The sequence below is a fragment of the Cervus canadensis genome, chromosome 9 (assembly GCF_019320065.1).
Source record: "Cervus canadensis isolate Bull #8, Minnesota chromosome 9, ASM1932006v1, whole genome shotgun sequence".
NCBI classification, from domain to species: Eukaryota; Metazoa; Chordata; class Mammalia; order Artiodactyla; family Cervidae; genus Cervus; species Cervus canadensis.
In genome coordinates this window covers 1,222,666-1,247,144 of record NC_057394.1, presented here as the reverse complement: position 1 = coordinate 1,247,144, position 24,479 = coordinate 1,222,666, and the positions used below count along the sequence as shown (strand labels likewise).

General features: G+C 49.6%; 1 long non-coding RNA gene across 1 annotated transcript in view; it reads left to right on the top strand.

Moving 5' to 3' along the window:
- The first annotated feature begins 20,996 nt into the window (after window positions 1-20,996).
- LOC122447470 overlaps window positions 20,997-24,479 on the top strand; it is a 46,032-nt gene continuing 42,549 nt past the window's right edge. The window contains exon 1 of the long non-coding RNA XR_006271245.1: window positions 20,997-21,134. This is a non-coding gene — a long non-coding RNA (uncharacterized LOC122447470). The remainder of the gene's footprint in view (window positions 21,135-24,479) is intronic.

Below are 24,479 nucleotides of genomic sequence, written 5' to 3'. Positions count from 1 at the left end.
CAACTTTTCTGTACCGTGTAGATTTTCAACAAGGATCCTGCGTCACTTAAAAGTACTGAATAAATGCTTACGAATTTGAAAAAGAAAGGCACTGTCCAGCGGTAACTAGCTCACTGGCCTCATTAAAGACAAACTCACCTGTCTGGCTCAGTCATGGTCACCATCACGCCAGATGTGGGGCACCTGGCGTGGAGGCCTGGCCTGGAAGCCAGCAGATGGTTCTCCCTGTGCTGGGAGCTGGAGGCCAAGGCTGTGTGGGTGAACCATGGCCCCCCAATTCCTATGTTGGAGCCCCCGCACCCAGGAGCTCAGGATGTGACTGTACTTAGAAAAAGGGTCATTACTGAGGTGGTCAACACGACAAGCTGCTGCCTCCCCCACTGCACACCACCTCCCCCTCTTCACACCGCCTCCCCCCACCTCACCAACTCCCACACCTCACACTATCTCCCCCACCTCACTCCAATTCCCCCACCTCACACCACCTCCCCCATCCCACACCGCCTCTCCCCACCTCACACCACCTCCCCCACCTCACACCTCCTCCCCTCACCTCACACCGCCTCCCCCACTTCACACCGCCTCCCCCCACCTCACACCAATTCCCCCACCTCACTCCATCTCCCCCACCTCACAGTCTCCCCCACCTCACACCACCTCCCCCACCTCACACCTCCTCCCCTCACCTCACACCGCCTCCCTCACCCCTGCTGTGTCCCCTCTCTGGAATCCTCCCCAGGACCCATCAAAACTGAAAGCAAAACTAGGAATTGTTTCTGAAGTTTCAATTCCAAATGGAGACAGGCCAGCTCGGGCATTTCAGGGCTGCTGCCCTGGGGGCCAGCCTGGTGGGAGGGTTCCTGCTGCCCTGCCCCTCACCTGCTCTCTCTGGAGTCCGTGGGAGTCCCACGCTCTCGCCAGGGCAGAGTCTGGGGTCACCGGTTAGCGTTCTGCTTGAAGGCAGCCTCTGGCACAAAATCTGACCCCATACTGCAGTTGGGGTTCTACTCTTCCACCAAACCCAAACCCAGGTTCACTCCCTGCTCCCCTGACTTCAGGAGTCCCCCTGGCTCCCTGCTTCTCTGACTCCAGGCACGGAACTCGCCCAGTCACCCAAGCATCTCGGGGCACAGTCCTCTGGCCCATGTGTCTGGGTCCAGGGGTCTTCATCGAGAGCCCGCCTTGCAGCACACTGTCAGGGGCATCCCCAGGGTGCTGCCGTGGCAGTCACCCTGTGTCCCTGTCCTGGAAGGAGAGAGCACTCTCTCTGCTCAGAATCCTCCAGATTCAGGAACAGACCCTTGGAGTGTCGCTCCTCCACATCTCCCCTGACCTGCCCACCCTCCTCTCTTTCCTTCTGCTCCACCAGCTCCTGTGGCTCCTCGACTGCCCTGAGCTCTCTCCCCTTCACCTCAGCCTCAGAATGTTCTGCTCGTCATCTCATCACCGAGACCTGCCCTGGCCAACCTAGGCCCCCTCTCCCCTTAACTTGGGTTTATCTTCCCCAGAGCACGGCCCACCACTTAGCATCGGCAGGTAATCCTCTTATCTGTGAGTTTCTTATCCCCAGCTACACCTCCAGGACCCAGATTATGGGCCTGTAAGCGGCTCTCAGTAAATCTGTGTTCGATCAATGCAAAACTGAGCTCCTTTCACTCCTATAACCGTCAGCTGAGAAAAAGAAATCCATTACATCCCCAGATCCTAAGCCAATCTCTTGTTTCTGCTGTGACACAGACACAGCTTCCTTCATGAGAATATTGGTCACTGCATGTGTCTCAAGCTTGGTTTTGGAGGAAAATAAAATACATCTTTTCCCTGTTAAGGAGCTCCATCGCAAAGAGGAGACGACGCACCGGCCGTGCTGTGTCTGCACCTGCAGGGTCACCGGGGCCGCTCTGTGTGGGTCTTTAATTAAGATGAAGGGAATGAAAGCCAGGAGACAGCTGCTTGGCTATAGGTCAAGGGCTAAGTAGCCACGGGGATGGGTGGTCACAGTCAGACATGGAACGTTGCCTTCGGCACAGAAAATTCTCCTGAAAGCCCAACTCTAAACACTTGACCCTGGAATCGTTCTCTGTTTGCAGCTATTTGGGAATGAATTGGGGTTAATTAAATAAGACAGAAAGAAAATAACTGATCTTGTTTAAATATCATATTATGGTAACAAGAATTAGCAGATTCATAAAATCATTTCAATAAACCATCTTGCTAGATTCCACAGGAATGTGTGCAAGAAAAGAAACAGAGAAATAAAGCTACAGAGGGTGAGTCTGAGCATCACCAGTTGGAAAGTGCCTTTGCTTGTCCCAGAGAGTTGGTGCCAACCTCCTATTTCCCCCGGGAAACCCTGGGAGCCCCTAACAGGGGAGATCCCCCGGCTGGTGCCCAGACTCAGCCAGGACTTGTCTCCGTGGCCCCGTGATCACAAGTGCTGGGGAAACACAGCTGCCACTGGGACTTTGTGATGTGCGTGTTGTTTCCCCTAAAATGTGTGGGAGTGAACCTGCGATTCTCACAGCTTGGGAAAGGGAGCTGGAGACTTGGAAACACGCAGGTTGTGGCCCCCGCTTGTTCCACGCTGGACCACGGGTCGGGAACCCGAGCCTGCATCCTGGCAGCCCGAGCCTCTGTCACCACAGCTGAGAGCTGACCCGCCCTCAGTGGGCTTGGCTTTCATGCTGAAACTGGTGACGCAGGGCTGATCTGAAAACACGTGGGAAGTAAATGCTGGGCAAAGTGATCACTGCTCCTGCACGCGTCTCCACCATGTGCCGGGTTAGATGGTTTGAGTCTGCGGGACTCTGAGTGTGAGGCGATGGAGAAGTGCATCGGGCCCACCTGCACTGGTCCTCCTGAGGGACGTGGCCCCTTCCTGCCCGCACGAGGCGCTCACCAGGTCCTGGCGTCTCTCCTCGCGAGGATGCTTTGACCTCTGGGTCCTCTCCCAGCCAGCTGTCACCGCCTGGGCCCCGTCCCAGTGCACGTGCTGGAGCCTCACACTGTTTCTGGCCATCAATTCTGTCCTTTGCGGCAAGAGAAGCTCTTCTGTCTGTGCCACGTCACGTCGCTGCTTCAACACCCTCCACTGTTTCTTGAGGAACTTCCATCTAAGGTGCATACAGAGAGATGACCGGCTCCAAGGGCGCAGCCCAGTCAACTACCAAAAGGTGAATCCCTAGGGCCCCCTCAACCCCGTTACCAGCCCCAGACTTGGGACCAGAGACGTCCAGTCACTATCCCCTCCTGTCATCCTAACTCCAGACATTACAGGCTGGCTCTCCGGCTTCTAAAGTGAATGCACAGCATGGATTCTTTTGATTTGGCTTATTTGGTTCAAAGTGACATCCAAGAGACTCAGTCACATTGGTGTGTGTAGCAGCGGTTCATTCCATTCCATCCTTTTGCCATTGGCCGTGGTTTGAATGCGCTCAGCACCCAGCTCATCGAGGACCTTCATAATATCTGCCAAATGGTTATTGAGTGTTAATAATGATATCTATTACAAGCTTTGCTCAAGACAACAGGATTCTAAAACTCCGAGGCAACATGCTCATGGCCATCAGAGTTCTCTTTCCAGAATGATCCAAATGAGCAAGGACTTTAATTCAGATTTCATTTTAAGAAGAGAATGTGCACATACATGTGTGAGATCACACTTGGCCCACACAGGACAAGGACAGCAAGAAATGATGACCCCCTAGTCCCTCATGACTGCTCCGGGAACCAGGCACAGGCACTTTCTGGGCTCGGACCCCTCTTCCCAGTGGGTCTCCCTGGAAGTTGGCTTAGTGCATTTACTTCAATGGCTTTAGACTCCCTGGAAAGAAACGTCCCCTACTGCACCTAAATAACCTTGATGTAGGCGCAAACCTAATCCCATTGGGCAGAGACGCTGAGCCCAGTGCTTTCTGCCAAGCGTGCTGCCTGCTTTGTACACAGGCGTGGGGAATGGCATTTTGCATAAGTGGTTTTATGTGGGCGGTTGTTGAGGAAAAAAAAATATTCTCTATCACAGCAGCCCCTCAGTGGGTAAGTCACAAGTGCTCACTTCTGCAGAAAAAATACAAATCTCAAACAAGCCGTGGAAATGCATGGAAACATAGAGTGTACTTCCTTTGACTAAAACTTTAACGCAATTACTCGTTGGAAAGAGGATCAGCCTTCTCCTATGTTAATACTGTTAATCTTTTAAGAAGGACCAAATCGTTGGTATTCAGAGTGGTAAAATTGTTTATTTTCTTTCCTTGAATCCTTTGAATTTTTTTTATGCTGTTGTATCACTTAAAATTTAGTCAAGGTTAGTTTATAAAATTCTGAACTAAGTGGGAATTAACCATGTTGTTGTTGCCTGAATACTGGAAATGCCTGCTTCCAGGGGCATTGCTGGGGAGTGGGATCCGTGTACCCCCAGCCCAGCCCAGAGCTATTGCTTATCCTGACAACTAGGAGATTGGCACCTGCTTAAACTTTGTACCCGGGGTGAGTGTCTCATCCCCCTGATGCAGGGCCCAGCCTGACTGGAAGTAAACTAAGGATAAAAACACAGAAGTAAAGGTAAGAGACACAGGACTCTGCCTTCCGTGTTTTTCAGCCATAGTTTGCTCATGATAATTTTTGGATTACTGCTCAACTGCCTCCCAATTCACTAATTCTCTCTTTAGCTCTAATTTATCCTAAATCTATCCAGTGAGATAGATTTTATGAAGATAGATTTTATGAAGACATTGAGTTATTATCATTTTTTTTCTTCTGAAACCCTAAAAATTTTTTTCACTTTTTGTGGTTTCTAATTCCTGGCCATTTTTGAGCTTGGTTTTATCTCTTAAAAGGCAGTAAATATAATCATCCCAGACCACGGCTAGTGACTCTGGCATCTGGAGTCACTGTGGTTCTGTTCATGGTGACTCCTGTCTGCATTTCTTCTCACTCATGGTGGTGTTGTCTGTCGTGTCTGCTTATCTTTGACTGTGTGCTGGACACAGTGGGGTGTGTATGTGTCTAAGTGCTGGAGGAAACCACTTGAGGCCTCGGATGACACTATCTTCCTTTAGGGAAGAGCTTTATTTGCTTCTGTAACTCCCTGGGTGGGCTGGGAGGTAGCTGTCTGGGACACCTTAAACCAGAGGGCAGCCCTGAGGTTTTCCCGGCCACCTCGCTGGCGTGAAAGGGGGCTGCAGAACTGTGGGCAGATGGTTCGCCTCACCCTCACTTCTGTGCGAAGCCCCTAGGGGTTGCCAGCCCCCAGTGGGGGTTCCCTTATCAAAGTTTGGTGCGCCGCAGATTCCAGCATTTTTCCTCAGCTCTGGGAGAACCCCAGAAGCAGAGTTCAAGTCTCAGCCACGGCTTCCCGGCCAGCTGCTGCCTATAAGATTCAAAGAGATCCTTCCTGGCCAGTCTGTCTCTGTTCCAGCTCCATCTTGGATTTCAGTCCAGTAATCTCTCACTATCGTCTCAATTCTTTGAGGCTTTAAAAAACTGATTTTCCCCAGCTTATTGGGCTATCCTCTGTAAGACATAGCAAGTCATATAGTTGTTATAGCTAATTATGTTAGTTATTATATTTGCTTTTACAACCTTATGAAATTGTATTTGCTTTTATAATATAATGTTACAGCAAATCATCTAGTCTGCCATTTACTTGAAGTGGCAGTTCTTTCAACAAGAAACTTAAGGACAGATAAAGCTGTACATATAAAAATTTCATGTAAAAAAAAAAAGGCCCATCAAAAATTTTCCAAGTAATAGAGGTTCGCATGTATTAACTCATTTAGTGTCACTACAATGATCTCCAAGGTTGTGCTATTATTATCCACATTTTTAGGTGACAGAGATTGTGGCCCAGAGACAGGGGATGACTTAACTGTGGATAAGCAGCCAGGCAAGGGCACAGCACGATTTAGACCCAGGCCTGCCTGACTTTGAGGCCCATTCTCTTTGCCTCTGCTTTAGAGTCAGGAATGAAAACTGATATTTTAATCTCTGCTTCATGCAGCAAAAAGGACTTCTTCTGGAGATGAGTGGCAACTGTGAACAGCCAAGAAATCAATGGATAAAATATGCTTTCACTGCATATTTTATACAAATCAGTTCAACCATAAAATTTGACAGCTTGTAAATAATGGCTTAAGAAACCCAGAGAGAAGAGAGGTAAAATTAATTTAGAGACTGATTGTCCCTGGTCTTTAGTGTAACCCCCAGTTCTCTGCTTCCCAACTTTATAATGGCATTTCATGGGTATTTACTTCACTGCAAAGCTCTTTTTCCTTCTCTCAGCGTCTAGATGATGGAGGAGTTATAATACAGATGTACACATATTATAGGAAGCATGTAAGGTGGAAAACAAGTTTACAGTTTTTAAATCATGAAAGCTAGTTTACATTTTAGTAAGTACAAAGCAGCATGGGATGATAAGTAACTAGATATTAAATAATTAAGTACTTAGACGCTCAACTAAGATTTGAAATAATCTAACCCCAAAATAACTCCTGAGTTGACTTAGATGAATTATAATATACTTTTAGTCATTGTTTTAAAATGCAATACAGTGAAATTTTTTGTGCAGCACACTGCATATAAAATAAGCTTCAGAAGAGTATCAAAAATAATCATTAAAAATTCATATTAACTTCTGTTTTGAGGATGGATTGCACATTGTCATTGTTGTTGTTCAGTCAATAAGTCATGGCCAGCTCTTTGCGACCGCATGGAATGCAGCACGCTAGGCTCCTCTGTACTTCACTGTCTTCCAGAGTTTGCTCAGATTTATATCCATTGAGTCAGTGATACTAGTGAACCACCTCATCCTCTGTCACCCCCTTCTCCTTTTGCCTTCAATCTTTCCCAGCATCAGGGTCTTTTCCAGTGAGTTGGCTCTTTGCATCAGGTGATTGCATGAGATTGCCTCAAAGTACTTGACACTATTTTATCCCATGAAACTCTTCTAGTAAACATCAATCTATAGACAGTCCAATACCCGTGGCACTTCCTTTTAAAGGGGTCCTTTGCAAATGCACATCCTGCTTCAATAGGTCTGGGATGGGATCCGAGACACTGCACTTGTAACAAGCTCCCAGTGATGCCCGAGCTGGAGTCAGCGGGTGTTTCATTTTCAAAATGCAGAGTTCAGAAAGGTAGCTTTTGAATCACATATAGAAGATATGAGAAAAATCCAGTAATTCTATCAATAAAAATTTAAATAATAGTCTACTTATTTTCAAGCATAAGTAAATTTGTCTACAAAATTAGATAAGGAGAAAATTTTTGCTTAGCCCTGCTCTTTTAAAATTATTTTCTAACATTACAAAATGACTACAAGCTGGCATGTGAAACACACTTTTTCAGATTTTTTTTTATTGATGAGAAGAGCTTCAACAGTTTTTGAGAGAGCATCCCATGGAACCTCAAAGAGAAAACTTGGGTAAGTATATATGTCATCAGAAGACGGGGAGAAGTGTGTGTGTGTGTGATACCTTCAAATTTATAAAGATGGTAAAACAATCCTGTGTCTTTCTGTCAAGTGGCAAAGAAAATAAATAGGAAAAGAATGAAAATTAAATGTCCTCACAGACAGTACTATATTTATCCTAATCGATAAAATTTTTTTTCTTCTTTCCAAATGCTAAGCTCAATGAATATAATTCAATATGCTTTCCTTATTAAAGAGTGTAATTCACCTAACATAAAGACTCATAACTAAACATAGAAAATCATTCTCTATCGCAAAAAAAAAATGCACGGTCAGTATCCAATGAGAAAGAGACTAAAGAAAAGAGAAAGACAGAAGGAGGAGGAGAAGAGGGAAAGAAAGAAAAAGGAGGCGGGAGGAAGAGGAGGAGGAGATGAAGGAGGCGGTAGAGAGTGAGGAAGGAGGGAGTGAAGACAGGAATTAGTTCTTCATCTCAAAAGGAAACATCTTTATTTACCATTATACACAGAGATCCAGAGTCTAGTAACTATTCAATTTTAATGTGTCCCCCATGAACCTCTTGCAAGGAGAAATTATCCCAAATGCCCTTGGGCAGAACATGAAAGACTACTCAATTTATGTTGCAAACAAAGCAGGGTTTGTAAAAATGGGCCAGATTCTTCACTCGACATCCTGTCCCTTGTCTCTAATGAAGCAAGGACTCTTGAGGCGATCAAAAAAACAGGCAGAGGAACAAGCTAACACAATGCTGGTAGAAGACATTGTATCTTAAAAGGATGCAACAATTCCTCAACACAGCCTAGTTTCTGACTAGAAGGTAAGAGGTCTTAAAAACTCACTGTGGGCAAACTATTCTGAAAATTCACCAACTCCCAAGACTTCGGTTCTCTTTGTAATCAAGCATTATTATTTTCAACACCGTGTTGTGTGGTTTTCTCTTTTTCTTTCTTGCTTTATCTGGAAGCAGACGTTCAGCTTGTTGGAACTAGTGAAGACAAAGACATGGATTCGATCTCCATATGGATCTGTTAACTCCATACTAGTTCTGAAGGGGCAGACTTGCTTTTTAAACACTGAGCTATTTTCTAACTAAATTAGGAGAAAAAATGAAGCATTCCACATATCTCTGGCTCTTCATTTCTTCCTGTAGATGTTAGTTTCCACCGAGGGTCTCGTCCTTTCACTCTGAAGAATGTCTTTTAGCGCTTTTTATAGTGCAAATCTGTTGGTTGTAAATACTATCAGCTTTCAATGATGTGAAAATATCTTATTACAAGCTTCATTTGAAAGATATTTTTGCTTCATATGGAATGACTGGGGGTTGATGGTGTGTGGGGGGCTTTTCTTTCATCATTTTAAAGAGGTCTTTCCTTCATTTTCTGCTCTTCATTGTATTTCATGAGAAATAAATGTGTAATCCTGTACATATGTCCGTTTTCTCCAGCCGATTTGAAGAGCTTCTCTTTTTATTTTCACCAGTTTAACTAAAATATGCCTCTGTATGGTTGTTTTTATATTTATCTTTCTGAGAGTTTGATGAGCTTCCTAGGTCTGTAGGTCATGTTTTTCACCAAATTGGTCTGATATCTGGCCATTATTTCCTCAAAAAAAAAAAAAAGCTTTCACCTCAGTATTGCTTGCTGGGCTTCCCTGGTGACTCAGATGGTAAAGAATCCGCCTGCAGTGCGGGAGACCTGGGTTCAGTTCCTGGATCAGGGAGATCCCCTGGAGGAGGGCAGGGCAACCCACTGCAGTGTTCTCGCCTGGAGAATCCCATGGACAGAGGAGCCTGGCGGGCCCCATGGGGTCCCAAAGAGTCAGACACGACTGAGTGGCTAAGCACCTTGCCTGCTACTCCTTCTGACCTCCAGTTACATTAGCGGTTAGACCGTTTGATAATGTCTGCAGGTCCCTGAGGCTCTGTTGACTTTTTCTTTACCTTTTCTCTCTCTGTTCCCCAGGTTGGATAATTTCTGTTGGTATCTTTGAATTAATTACTCTCTCTTCCGATGTCTCCTGCCTGCTGGAAGCCTGTCTTACGAATTTTTCTCTGCGGTTACTACGCTTTCAAGTTCATAATTTCCATTTGCTTCTTCTCGATAATTTCAAAATCTTCACTGAGATTCTCAATCTGTTTACTTGTTAATACTATATTTTCCTTCAATCATTTGAACGTGTTTTTGAAATCTTGGCTGAGGGCAACATCTGGGTCATCTCAGGGTCGGTTTCTATCGACTGCTTTTTCTCTTGACTATAGCCTTCATTTTGCTATTTCCCACCATGTCTAGAGAGTCTTTTTACTTCCAGCCCTAATCAGCTGTTCAGTTGAAGGTACACAGTGTGAAGAGTTCACCTTAACTAAGACTGTGGTTTGGCCATATAGTTAGTGAAGCAAGAATAGAGGCAGGAGGCTGAGAGTATTTCAAAGGCGAGATTATGATGAGTGACTAGAACGTAAACTGGTTCAAAGAAGACAACCTCAGGATCGAAGGATTAGTGGAGACGAGCGGGCTGCACACGGCCATGCTGCAGCCCTGTGCTCCCGTGAGGAGGGCTCCAGGGGCAGTTATTTGTGGCAAGATAATCACAGACACGGACTGCAGATCTACACAGAGAGTGTGGATGATGCGTCAGAGAGACTGAGTTCTGCTTCCTTCCTCTCTTCTACATTGGCCCATGACCAGTCACTGGATGGCCACCACAAACTTGGTTCCATGCTCTGCTGGTGCATGCGCGGGAGTCCAAAGTTTCCCCAAGTCCCTCTCACTTGGCCTGACTTTTTGCTTCCTCTGTGAATCTGCCCAGAGCTTGGCATTAGGCTCATTAGCAAATCGGGCCCAAGCGTGTGAGCCTCACCCCGAGGCCGTCCTCTGGGGTCTCGTCTGGATGTGCAGGTGTTGATTTGGCGTTGATGAGCCCCCGTCCCCCGCAGAGTCCACACTGCTCAGCTCTGGTTGCTGTTCGGCTGCCAGTCCCTTTCGAGCTTCTACCTGGTAAGCCTGGTTAGCCTTGCCCGGTGCATGCACAGCCTGGCCGTCAGCCACACCCTCCTGGGCCCCCGCAGGACACCCAGGGCCCTCCAGCTGCATGGCGCTCTCTTCTCTACTGTTCTGCAGATTGCAGCGGCTCCAGGCACCCAGAACTCTGATTTCTGCTTTCCTGACTTAGAGAGACCACTGGGCTCTCTTGGTCCCCAACCACTGGACTGTGGCCAGGAAATCGCTCCCAGGAAGAGAGGCAGGCCACAGGGCTGAGCTCACAAGCTTCCTTCTGCTAGAGATCATGACCTTGTGAAACCTGTTACCCGCTGCTGGAAAACAATTGCCTTGTATTTTTTGTCAGGTTTTACAGTTGTTTGGGGCTGAAGAACAACCCAGGATGGCTTCCCCATCATAGACAACTGGCTGTTTTTGTTTGTTTTTACCTATCCAGAAAATATTTCTTGAGTGTCTACAATGTTGGAGGCATTAGAAATACAGGGTGAACAAATGACATGAACCTTGTCCTCATGAAGTTTATAGTCTATGGGAAAAAATAGATATTAAACAAATAACCACAGAAATAAATCTGCTATTTAAGGTGTGGTAGGTGGTGTATATTTTAAAATACAACATCTGCCTTAATTTAGATTGAGAAAGAAGGCATCTTCAAGCAAGTCACCTGAGTGATGTGTAGGCAAACTAAAGTTTGAGGGAAGAAATATGAGATAAAAGAACAGATTAGAACCAAGAAAAGATTGTGGGAGGAGGTCCCTGGGGCAGGAACGGAAGTCGTCCGGGGCCTTGGGCCTGGGGACAGCACCCAAGATCATGGAATAGCAGACGGGCTTCGTTAACAGTATGAGATCACATCGTCAGAGCTGGAGCACCAAGGAAATGTAAGATCACCTTCAGAATTGTGTTGTTAAGTGTAGGTCACTGTGTGCGTGCTCAGTCATGTCCCAGTCTTTGCGATCCCAATGACTGTAGCCCACCAGGCTCCTCCGTCCTTGGGATTCTCCCGGCAAGAATACTGGAGTGGGTTGCCATGCCCTCCTCCAGGGGATCTTCCTGACTGAGGGATCAAACCTGAGTCTCTTACGTCTCCTGCATTGGCAGCTGGGTTCTTTGCCACTAGCACCACCTGGGAAGCCCTAAGTATAGATAACAATGATGCTGACTGGTCCCAACAAGTTTGTCACACCACGTCCTCCAAGAACAAGAAGGAATGTATCTTTGAGAGGATGGAATCTCAGCTGAGGATGTTCGCCTCAGAAGACCCAGTGTGCTATAGGCCAGTATTTATTGAGATGATAAAGCTCAATAGTTAGTCCTTCCCTTTCAAACGTTCACAGGGATTGAACCGTGTCTCTTAAGGCTCCTACGCTGGCAGGCAGGTTCATTACCACTAGCGCCACCTGGGAAGCCCTCAGACAATAAAATTCTACCTAAAAAGCCCTTTGAAATGTTGCCTGTTGGTTCTCTGTACTTTCACAGGGTTAGCTAGCTGTAGCAAGAACCTTACAAGTGAAAACAGTAGAATTAAAGGCATCAGGCTAGTTTTCTGGAGCTTAAGTGTTAAGGTAAAGAGGCAGTAGGTATTAGGAGTTACAAACACCACGGAGAGTAGGAGGGCACACAGAAAGTCACTTATATAATTACTGGAAATGTTTCCGGAATCTTCTTTGGAGGCCTGACATAAGATGCCAACTAGTAAATGCCTATTGCGATCAAGGTTACTCTTCTGTCTCATACTTGAACTGAAGCGAAAACATTTTTAAGTCATTGAAGAGAAGCTTTCAAACACAGTATTTACAACCTCATATGATCACAGCCGTTCACATGATCACCAAATTTGCTTGGTAACTATCCACTCAAATTAGGCAATTTTTGCTCAGTGTAGACAAATATTGGTCAATCTGGTTAGTTTTGGCTTCAATCATCCTGTTATTAAAATAGTTTCTTTGGGGCAGAAATAAATTAATACTCATGCAAGTCATATTTTTTTTCAAACTGTTGCAGGAGGAGCTGTGTTAATTAAAATTTTAAAGACATTCTGACACAGAAAAAGCATGCATCTTTTCTGCATAAGATACTAGCCAAAAAGATGCATAACTCTGTGTGTGTGCGTGCGTGTGTGTGATATAGGAAGTTATATGCCCATAATCATGTACATATGTAACCTAGTTCCTCAATGTCACCTCACATACATTATACTCAGCTAAATTACTGAAAATAAAATGTATAGTATGATATATTGCAACCATATATTGTGTACAGTTTGTATATAAAAAAGAAAGAATGATTAAAAGTCGATGAGAGACTGTTTATAAATCTTGATTGCTTCATAATTTTAACTTTGAGCAACATTTTTATCATAATTATAGGCTTTCTTAAAGCATTTATGCAGATTGTTGTTACTCAAAAGGGGGTTTATTCCATTTTGGTATAAACTACACTTTTTTTTCTTTATGAAATCACTCTTTGAGTTCCTAATACTCAGTCCTCTGCCAGAGCTGCAAAATTCACATGGCAAGAATTCACTCCTCTCAAGGGACTGTCGCTTTATCCCCTCGCCTGCCCACGTCCTGCCCCCGACATGGGGCAGGCAGAGAAACACATCCTTACTGCGGGCACTCACATCTGCAGAAGCTTCGAATTTCTCTCTGGACTCTCACAGGCCCGCGAGGCAAGCGCATTTTTGCACCCACTTCTCAGGTCAGACACTTAATCCCTAGAGGTTTAAACTGTGACAAAATATTCCATTCTAGACTCATAAAGCATTACTGCTGCCTCACTTTAAAGCTTGAAAACTCGAGGTCCCAGAGAAGGGACGTGGTGGAGCCACGGCAGAACCGGGGGTTTGCCTGCATTGAAGGAACAGCAACAATCTCATGGAAATCTAGGCAGAATTGTTCACAGAGACTTTGGCATCATGTAGACTCAAAGCCAGAGAAAAATCCTACAGCGTTTTCTTCCACGGAGTCCTCACCTTCCCTGAGTGAGCACAGACCCAAAAGGAAAGGAGGAAAAGAAATATATCACCAGAAACGAACATGAAAACAACCCCACCCCGGCTCCAAACAAAGCTTTAAGAAGAGCACCCATGAAAGGGAGGACCCCCAGAAGAGGCCGGGGTGGGGGGCCGGGGTGGGGAGGCCGTCCCGCAAGAGTGGCCCAGGTCTGCTCAGGCCTGCAGACGTGCTCCCGCGGGGCGGGAGGGGAGTCACACTCCAGGGACGAGCGCGTGGCCACACCCACGGGGCCAGCTCTGTGCCTGGCACATTGCAGGACATTGGCACAGATACACTTAGTGACTGCATGAAGTTCTGAAACAGAGCACCTCCCCGAACCAGGAAGGAGTAAGACCTCCAAAACCTACAGTTTACGAAAGAGGGACCGCCCTGAGTATCCACTGCATCGTCAGTAAATAAGCCGTGAGCCTGGAGGGCTAGAGTCCATGGGTCGCAAAGAACTGCACATGACTTAGCAAGTAAACACCAACGTGGACGGAGTAAGAAGTTAAGATTTGGTCAGTTTCCTGAAGAAGTGGATTTGATCACAAGAAGCCATGTGACAGCTCCCTGTTGTCACAGATTGCAGGGGGCGGGGCCAGGCATCTCAGGTTTTCAGAGGTAAACACTGAAATGTCAAGGTGGTCAGAGTCCGGGTTCCTGAAATGAACACTTGTGCATGGGAGATGGTGATGCCCTCGGGGGCTGCACTGGTCAGACGGGTGGTGTTTTCACAGGAGAAGTCGCTGTTGCCTGGCTGGCCCTCGCTCTGGCCCTCGCTCTGTCCAGGGAAGTCAGCGTCAGCCACTGCAGTGGTTGCAAGAATCCTGAAAGTGGGCGTTGACGTCTCCACTACAGACTAGGGGCCAGGGCTGGAGAAGCTCGGGGTCACACTGCTCGGAGCTGCAGGGAAGCCGGGCTCCGCACTGATGTCCCCGTCGCAATCACTCCATCATGAACACACATCTCCGCACGTGCTGTGCCCAGCCCCCTCCCAGGTGCGAGCTGATCTCCCGACTCCACTACCCCAAGGCCAGAGCCACTTGCAGGCTCCTGTGTGTATCACCAGAAAGCAGGCCAACCACAAATATTAGATGTTACACAGTTACATTCCCTTTTCAAAGGTAAACTGTTTAAATTATGAATATTAATTACCGAGAAGCTCCTCTGTTCTATGAGCGTATATTCACAGAGAAATTTCTGTATTCACAGGTGTGGTTGTGTGTGTACACAGAGATGCACCAGCAAGCCACTCCTCCTTTTTTTCTGATTTATTTTTTATTGCCATATAGTTGATCTACAATGTTGTGTTAATTTCTGCCGTACGGCCGAGTGATACACTACTGCATTCTTGTTTATGTTCTTTTACATCATGGTTTGTCCCAGAAGACTGAACAGCGTTCCCTGTCTCTGTAGTAGGGTCACGTGGCTCATCCATCCGACATATAACAGTCAGCATCTACTCAACCCACACTCCCAGGCCATCTCTCTCCCACCCCTACCCCCTCCTTTCAAGGACAATTATTCAAGTTCTTCACCAAAAACGTTCAACCCTTTGGTGAAGTCTTTCAATAATTACAGCTGAGCTTCTATGGTAAAGGACAGGAACAGAATGAAAGATGGGGCTTCATCAGCTCTGCTACAGAGAATATTCTGATATTCCAGCTGTCTTCCTGCTCAATGACCTGGGGTTCAGGGTATGCCCCTGGGTTACCATGAGGGTTGACTCTCAGGAGAGGACAGGAGACGCTTATGCCCCATTCAACGTGAATACGGACATTTGACAAATCAGCCAGAATGCATTACTTCATGGCTCAACAGTTCAGTTTAAATCCTTAGATTTAAAAAAAGGCATAGAAAAATACTACCCTGAAAGTTAACTTTAACAAAGGATGGGTAGCTAGAAGGCGAAGGATGTTCCTGAGCGGTGAATCTAACCACGGGGAAACCACTGCTAACTGGGCTTTTGGAAAGGGGCATCACCGCCTGGAGTCCCCGCAGTGGCCTGTCCTGGATGAAGCCCTCCTCCTCCTCCCCGCTCCGCCCCAGGGTTCCCAGTCTCACCGACCTTCTCCAGGCTGGGCGCCTTCTGATGGATGCAGTCTGCACCTCACAGCTCTCCCCTGAAGTGGCTCCTTCGCCTGCACTTCCTGCACATCCCTTAGACCTGAAGGGTCTGTTCCCTGGGGACCTGCTTCCTGCTGAGTCTGACCTTGGTGCTCAAAGCCTGGTATCCTTGCGCTGAGGCAAGGCTGCCCACCGGACCTGCCTCCCCCACCCTCTGCCTTTCCCAGAGACCAGCCAGGACCCCGTGGAGTGGGAGCGAGCTGCTCAATCACGGCACATCGCATACAAGTGGGTCACACCTGCAAGCATGCGTGCTGCGTGTCAGCACGCGGGAATCTGCACAGCCGTGTCCACGTCGGCTGCCGTAAACTTTGACATCATAATTCTTCCATAAAACTGGAAAGTAACTCACTGTAAGTGCAAGGCAGTATGGTTTTCAGGTGAGCTTCAAGTTCTCTCTTAAAAATACTAGGTTAAGTGAGGGATTCTCTGAAGTCCAAGCACAAACACTCTGGGGCACTTTTTAAAATGCTGGCAAGTTTTTCAAGAGATTGGATCAGCTGGCCTGGGATGGGCCCACACACTGGAATGTTCTAGAGGCCTTAAGTGATTATCATTTGAAATATTTTTACTTAAATAACTATTTTCGTGGGTAGGTTGTGAAAATAGTGAACTCTGGTCAAAAATTCATTTTTGTATATTTAGAATTAATCAGTTCTATGGACCTGGGAAAGGGGCTCTTAAAACGTTAACACATCTGGTTCTCCATTAAAATATAATTAAAAATTAATGGACACAGGAAGCTTCAGTTGTCCTAAAACTGCCATCCCAATAAAACATTTGTTCTGTATATTTTAAGAGGACAAGGGTGGGGTATTAAATTTTGTTTTGTTTTGTTTTCCATCCCATCAATGAGCATATGAGAAACAAGTAAAGCCCTTATTTCCAGCGTGAAGCAGTGGCACGTGTATTCATAGAAGATTCGAATGTGTCCCAGGCTGATCTTACAGTAAAGCAAGTCAAAGTTAGGGTTTTGATCTCGGTTTATTATAGAGTAGATAGTAGCCTAAATAATCTAGACATTTTTTTTCTAGTTTTATTGAGATGTAATTGGCACATAGCACTCAGCATAATGATTCAACTTATACCCTTCATGGAGTGATCAACATCACCTCATAGAGATACAACATTAAAGAAATGGAAAAAATTATTTTTCCTTGTGACGAGAACTCAGGATTTACTATCAACAGCCTTTATATACAACATGCAGTAGTGCTACTTATATTAATCACTTATTAAAGATGTGATTATAATTGTTATGACAAACCTAGACAGCACATTAAAAAGCAGAGACATCACTTTGCCAACAAAGGTCCATATAGTAAACTCTATGGTTTTTCCAGTAGTCACATATGGATGTGAGAGTTGGAAGAAAGAAGGCTGAGCACTAAAGAACTGATGCTTTCCAACTTGTGGTGCTGGAGGAGACTCTTGAGAGTCCCTTGGACTGAAAGGAGATCAAACCAGTCAATCCTAAAGGAAATCAACCCTGATTATTCATTGGAAGGACTGATACTGAAGCTGAAGCTCCAATACTTTGGCCACCCGATGAGAACTTATTCATTGGAAAAGATTCTGATGCTGAGAAAGATTGAGGGCAGGAGGTGAGGGGGACGATAGAGGATGAGATGGCTGGATGGCATCACCAACTCAATGGACATGAATTTGAGTAAGCTCTGGGAGATAGTAGAGGACTGGGAAGCCTGGTGTGCTGCAATTCATGGGGTCGCAAAGAGTAGGACATGCCTTAGCAATTAAGCAACAACAGTAAATCACAAATCATTGTGCTTATTTATCTGAGGACCGGAAGTCTGCACCTTTTGACAGTCTTCCTCCGATTCCCCTGATCCTCTGTTAACCACGGAACTGACCTCTTCTTCTGTGAGTCTATTGGTGGGTTTGTTTTTGAAGCATAATTGACCTACCATGCTGTGAGTTCCTGTTGCACAACATGGTGATTTGATATTTTTACACATTTCAGAGTGATGACCGTGATAAGCCTCGTTGCCATCTGTCACCATACGAAGATACATTTTCTGAAATGCCTATCCTGAGGGAATCTGTGAGGCAGAAAAGTCACTTTCTTTCAAGGGAAGCCATGAGAATTTTCTTAATCTTCATACCGACACTTGCTTTTCATCACACGTTGTAGTATGATCAAAGTTTTCTATTTTGACCTTCCAGCTTCAAGAATAAGTTCTAACACTGAGGAGCTGGCAGGATGGCTGTATAAAAGGAAGGAGAGAGCAGCAAGTCAATTGCAATCCGTGGTATAAAAATCTAACAAGTGATCATCTGTTGTGACTCCCACCTTGCCTTGTAACATTCGGCGATGGATGTGACCTTGGCAACATTTGCATTTGGTGGACAAGTTAGGTGACACCAAGAGGTGAAACTTTGGGAAGACATTTCAAGGATGACTTGGGCTCTGAGCGAGCCTGTGTAACTACTCTGCCTTCAGGGTCATCCTTCCATTGCACCCAGTCTCCCGAGAGCAGTGCCGGACACCAGGCCCAGCGGCGCCCAAGTGTTACCCTTACCTGCGCTCAGGATAGAGAGTCGGCAAATCAGATGGTAGAGCTGGAGCCTCTTCGGACTCCAGGGGCTGTCCAGATGTGGGGAGGGGAGACTGCCTGGGAGAGAGAGGGGGTCCCAGGCCCGCCTCTGGGGCGCCAGAACAAAGGAAATGCTCTTCTGCCCCTCCCCCGTCCTCCGGGAGGGCCTCATTCCTGGTCCCAACTGTGAGGGACAGCCGGCTCCCACCCAGACACCCCGACTTGGGGAGATGGGAAAGAAGCGGCCGGCCCGCCTCTGGCCCTGGGCCTCGCTGCGGTCCGATATGGCCGTGAACAGATGGGCGACCTCGGAGGTGCCGGCTGGTTCCGCAGCGACGGCGGGTATTTTCCTGGGTCTCTATTTCCCAGAGGCCACTGGCAAGGCTGGCTGCCAGAGGCCTTGAGTTCCGCGGGGAGAGGCTTGGGCGCCTGGGGAGGAGCCCGCGGGGCTCGCGGCCCCTCCTCGAGCTGGAATCTGCCAAGCTGCCACCGCGCGGGAGGCGGGGCCTTCAGTGGAGGCAGGGGAGCTCCCGGTCCTCCCTCCGGAGCCGGCATCCGCTCTGCTCCTCCCTGCCTGGGACGGAGAGGAGCGTCTCCCGCTTTACTGAATTCCAGGGTTGCCAGCGCCCAGCACCCGGCCAGGACTTTTCCAGCGCTGGCGTCAGGGGGCTGTCCACATGTGCTCAGGCGCTCCAGCCCTTGATGTGGGTTAAAACTCCACTTCACAACCCCCATTGATATGAGATATGGATTTGACATCTGTTTGCCAGAGTGTTTTGCACTTAGCCTAACACCCACTATTAAGTGACAAAATTGTGGCAGCCTGTCAGAGCCAGATGACTGGCAGCTGCTGGCTTACAAAACCATTCAAATATTTGCAGGTTTTGAAGCTTTATGCAGTGTTGTACCCAATCTTTCAGTGATTTAACATGTAAAATATAAGTCAAAGTTTTAAATCTGGATTCCAAAATGTTTCCATTTTCCTACAAAAGGAAAAAGCATTCAGGGTGTCTGCTGGAATCAGGCCAATTTCAACTTCCCTCCTTTCCCACCACCACCAAGATTCCTGCGCAAACCCGGTTTTTAAAAAATGTTTGGTTTTTTAAAAACCAAACTCTCTCCTCCTATTATGACCGACATCTCGGATGACAGAACTAAATTGCCTTAAACTCCAAGGGAATACAATTTCTCAAAAGTAGACTGCAAGAATAATAAGAATCCCCAAGTAAAGCAGGGCTTCATTTTGCATTTGACAATTGCACCAACGTGCCTTTTGGGGTAAAGGCTCCTAGGTAACATCTGAGCCCTTTGGTTATTTCTAGAACACAAACTCCTCTCCCCACACCTCTAAATAGCTTGGTCCAATTAAGAAATAATTTGCAAATGGCAGAGTATTTCTCTAGATTAAGGTCCATTGAATAAAGTCATGTGGGGTTTTGTCTCCACAATTAGAGCCGGACAGACAAGGACCTCCTGAAAACTGCAGCTGTGAGCAATGGGGGGAAAAAAAAACATTCGTCCAAGATAACTTGATAAGTACACCCGCCTTAAACCCTGGAAGACTGGGGGACTGACTGCCACTTGAGACGTTCAAATGCGCTGTACCTGCAGACTTTTTTTTAATGTTAGTAAATATCCTTTCTTCTGGTGGGAGGGGGTCGTAAGTCCTTTTGGGAAAATGGGGGGTGATCATTTTCAAGCAGTTGCTTTGCTTGTGAGACGTTTCCAGAGAGGATCAAAGGGTACTAGAGGCACAGTTCTGGAGAGAGAGGAGAGAGACCGGAGACGCGGCTCCGGCCAGGGGGCCTTCTCAGAAGGCCTCCGCTGCTGGTCCCGCGGGGTGGGCGTCCGCGGCCTCCATCGGCAGCGTCAGTCCAGGCGCGGGAGGGCCGGAGCCCTGGAGGCCCCATCGGCCGTGCGCTCCTGGAAGGCGGCCTCCGACCGCAGCCACTTCCTACCTGGAGATGTGTCCGCAATAGTGACCCTTAGGCACAGGCTCTGCTTTCGCAGCTGCCGAGTTGCTTGGTAGAGAGCTGGGGGAGTTAAAGGCCCGTCCCAGCGCAAAACAACAAAACAAAAACCGAAAAAATAAAAGCGGGGCCAAGATGTCCCTTGGGCGGGAGAACAACGCTGAAGCTTGGTCCCCTCGCTGCAGCGAGGACGCGGTGAGGAGCGAGGGGGCGGCGCCCAGACCCCGGGAGCCGGCGCAGGTGACTCGGGCCTGCGGGTGCGGGCAGACACCCTCCGCCCGGAGGTCGGGAAGGGACCTGGGGAGCAGTTCCAGGCGGAAATCGTAGCCTGTGTGATGACAGGAGTGACATCTAGTTTACGGTGAGGGGGGTGTGCCGGAGAGAAGGGAGCTTTTTCAGGCCAGGACAGCTTTATCGGGCCGATCTCTGGGGCCGGGCCGGGCCGGGCCGGGGCTGGGGGTGGGGGCGACGACCGATCCGCGGAGCGAAGGGGGGAGCGGGGCGCGGGCTGGGGCGCGGCGCCGGGAGCACGGCGACTCGGCTCCACCTCCCCGCTCCAAACGGCGTCGCAGCTGCTCGCGAACCAACTGCTCGATTCTATTCACTGTCGAGTAGGAACAAAAAAGTGGCTATTTATTAGAATACTTGTTTGGTATTGTTCGGCGCCGCACAAAAGGCGTTTCATTATGTGGAAGGATCCCCCTTTTTCCAGAGAGAAACAATAACTGGAAATTGTCTTTAAAAGTCTTTTCCATCAGTAATAAATTTCATTTTCGTCTCCCTCGCCGGCAGCGTGCGTGTCCGGGAGGGCGCGCGAGGCGAGCAGCGGCGTGTGCGTGTGCAGCGAGTGTGCGAGCGGGCTGCGCGTGAGTGTGCGCGTGTAAGTGTGCGTGCGCGTGGCGCCCGCGCCCGCCGTGCGGCGCCGCCGGAGCCGGCCGGGCTGGGGTCCCCGGGCAGCGGCGCACGGCGCCGGGCCGGGGAGGCAACCGGGGCCGAGCGCCCGGGCGCCGCCGAGGCGGACCCGCTCCCGGGACCCGCTGGAGCCGGCGAAGGAACTAACTGTAAGTGTGTCTCCAACTTGCGCGGGGTCTTCCGCCCGCCCCAAGCCGAGGAAGGGGGCGGGAGGGGCTCCGGGCGGGGGCGAGGGTCCCTAAGCGACCTTGGCGGCGGCGGCGGGAGGGGGGGGGTGGGTAGGGCGTCCCCGAAGCTCCCGCCCCGGCTGAGAACAGGTGGGGAGCTGCGCTGGCCGCCGCGGGAGGACTGGACCCGCGCGCCGGCCACATTTGTCATTTTCTTATCTGTGCGTTCACTCCTCCTTCCTCCTTGGCTTTCCGGATTGGCCACCGCCCAAGGGACCGAGACTCAGTTTCAGTCGGGTCGCCCTTTGGGGGGAGGGGGGAGGTTGACCCAGTCGATTTTGGGGGGGAGAGGGGAGGTTCGCGTCCGCAGGGTCCCCTTTTCCTCCTGCCCGCGCCCCCGCCCGCCGAGGCCCGGGCTCCCGGCTCCGGCTCTCTGCCGTGCGCTCCTGCAGCGCCGAGAACGAAAGCCGTGGGTCGAAATTGCCTTTAAAAAATTGACATGTTGAGCGTGTGCCATTTAGTGAGAAGTGTTTTGGGCAAAGAATCAATTTAACTTTGACTGACCGACGGTCTTGACTGTGTTAATACTGCCGCAAGCACGCACACTCAAAATCCATGAGCAGGGACCCCTGGACGCGCGGCGAGCGTCCCTGGACCCGGCGCCTGGCCCGCAGCCCCGCTCGCGGCCGATGCCTCGGTCCAGCGAGCTAGAGCAGCGCGCCCCAAGACGGGCTTTGGGGTGCCCTAAAGCCACGCGTGCCGGGCGGGCCGCCCTAGACCGCAGGGATCCCACTCCGCGCGGGCGCCCACCCCCTTGGCTCGCAGGCCCTCCTCCAGCGAAATTGGCTTCCCCGCGCCGCACGCGGCGGCCTCGGTCCTCCGTGCGCGCAGCCGCGAGTCTCCCTTCCGGCGCGCGGGCCGCCCTCCTCCGCCTCCCATTCCCCTGCTTTAGCTGCCCGCTGAGAAGAAAGGTGGCAAGGTGGCGAAGTTTCAAAGGTGAAATGGATTTTTGACGGTGGCTGGGGCTGGAAACCCGCGGCCGTGAGGGGCGGTGCGGCTGCCATCGACCGGGATAGGACGGGGCTGGCCGCCTCTCCAGGCAAGAAACGGGTGTTTGAACATGATAGCGGCCGCCGGTCAATTAACCCATTAAAAGCCCGCTTTGCCGCATCGATTTCCCGGAGCGCTGGACGCCCCTCTGTGAAGGAGCGCGCGGGGGCTGCAGGGCACCCGGCGGGCGCAGAGACCTCCAGCCCCGAGGCAGCGCCGCCCAAGTGGCCAGGCCCAGAGCTCTGCCCTACGCTGAGGTCAAGGAGGGAGGGGTTCTGTCCTCGGCTCCGGCCTGGCAGGTGGGCTTCGCCGAGGCAGAGGGGGGAACGCCCCGCGCCAGCCAGTGTCCCCCGACTCGCCCAACTGTGGCTGTGAACCACAGGCTAAGCCGGCACCGGCGCCGAGGGAAACGGCGCCCAGCCCACCTCCCTACGGCGCTCCTAGGCTTCCTCCCCCAGCGCCTCTCACAGAAGGGGCGCCGCGGGCCGGGCAGCTGGCCTGAACACTGGTGAGGGTGGGGCGGGGAGGTAGCGCCACACTTGCTCCTTGAGGACGACAGCAACCCCCCAGGTGGCCTTGAGTTCGGGTCCCAGTTGTCACCGAAGAGGATAAGGCAGACGGCCGAGCCTGGCGCGGGAGGCAGCAGCTGGTGGGGCAGGACTGGGATCTGAAGGAGGTGCGTCTCTCCAAGGAACCTGCGGCTGCTGAGACTTGGGGGACCCGGTCTCCCCCGCACAAGCAGACAGGGGCCTCGAGGACCCTGCCGGCTCTGCCCCAAGGGCGGCCTCTCTGCTCAACCCCGGGGTAATCCGGGGGTAAGGAGGATCTCCTTCCGGGGAAAATGAGCCTGTATTGTGAGGGCTCAACACCCTTCAGATGAAACCTAAGAAAACGCCCCGTTCCTACCCAGAGACCTGAGCACCCCTCCCCTTCTGCTTGAGGAGGGTCCTTGGTCCTTTTGGAGCCACTGGGAGCCCCCAGGTTCCAGTCCAGGGTCAGTCGGTCCATAACAGGAGAGGTGCCCACCCCACTAGCCAGCTGTCTAGAAATCCCCCTATGTTCACCTGCTCTTTCCTCATTCAAATCCGGGGCTCAGAAATTTAGCCCTGAAACTAGTAGGGTGCTTGCTCTCTCTCCCTCTCAGTCTCTTTCTTCCTTTCTCTCCCTCTCTCATGCCAAATCTCCCTCCATCTTACTTTCATGCTGCCTAATCCCGAAGGTGGGTAGTGTCCTGAGTGGGGGGAGGTCCCTGGAGACCCTCCCCATCTCCCCTGCATCCCCCCCAAATACCTAAGAAAGAATAATGCAGGTGTGTCCTCCACAAAGACCCATGCCCCTGACATCCACCAGGCGTCCACCTGGTGGACCTTAGGGAGGGACACCTAAGCCCCCCTTGCAGGGCGGCTGGCTCTGCGTGGGGGGGGGGCTAGGAAACGGCCCCGAATGTGGGGGGCTGGGGGGTTCTCAGTTCTAGTACAGGGCCCAGCGCTGCCTTCCCCCAACCCCGCTGCCTGAAGACTCTGATGGACCCACTTCTCTGTTTGCTGTTTTCTAAAGTAAGCAACTGAAAGGGCTTGAAATTGTGTCAAAGTGATGTTTTAATCTCATTGAAAAGTGTATTAAAGGACAAGATGTAATTTATGTGAGATGCTTCGATGAAAGGAGAGATTGGAGTGGATGGGCCTTTCACTCCGGTGAACTTCGTGTCATGTTTATATTGAAGCCTGTGTAGCTAATCTAATTTGCAATAACAGGGCCAGCCTGCACCAAGAAGCATCTCTGATTTCACTTTATTTCTTTTCATATAGAAATTCCTTATGACTGTCTCCTTCTGTGAGTGATGCCTTCTCTATTTGGGGGCTAATGAGAGAGAATAAGAGACAAGGCCGTGTTTACTCATAACCCGGCCTCTTGCCTGCGCACCCCTGGTCCCTGGCTGGCCTGGACTTGACCGGGCGCTGCATGGCCCAGAAACACTATTTTTGATCTCTTCAGAATGAACCCGAGGGCAGCCTCCCGCATCAAGCCCTGTGCCGAACCCCGGGAGCTTGGATGGGGCTCCTCGGTGGAACAGTACATGCTGGACCATTTTCTGCCAAGGATTTTGGCTTTAGAAGTTAGCTTAAAAAGCAGATGGTGCTGTATTCTCAGGCCTTTGTTTCTGCAGATTTTAATGGGAAACACTAAGGAAGCTCCCCCCATTCAGCAAAGTTTCATCTTTGCTGAGTCTTTCCAGGAGACCCCGTTCAGGCACCAGCCTTGTATTCTTATTACCAC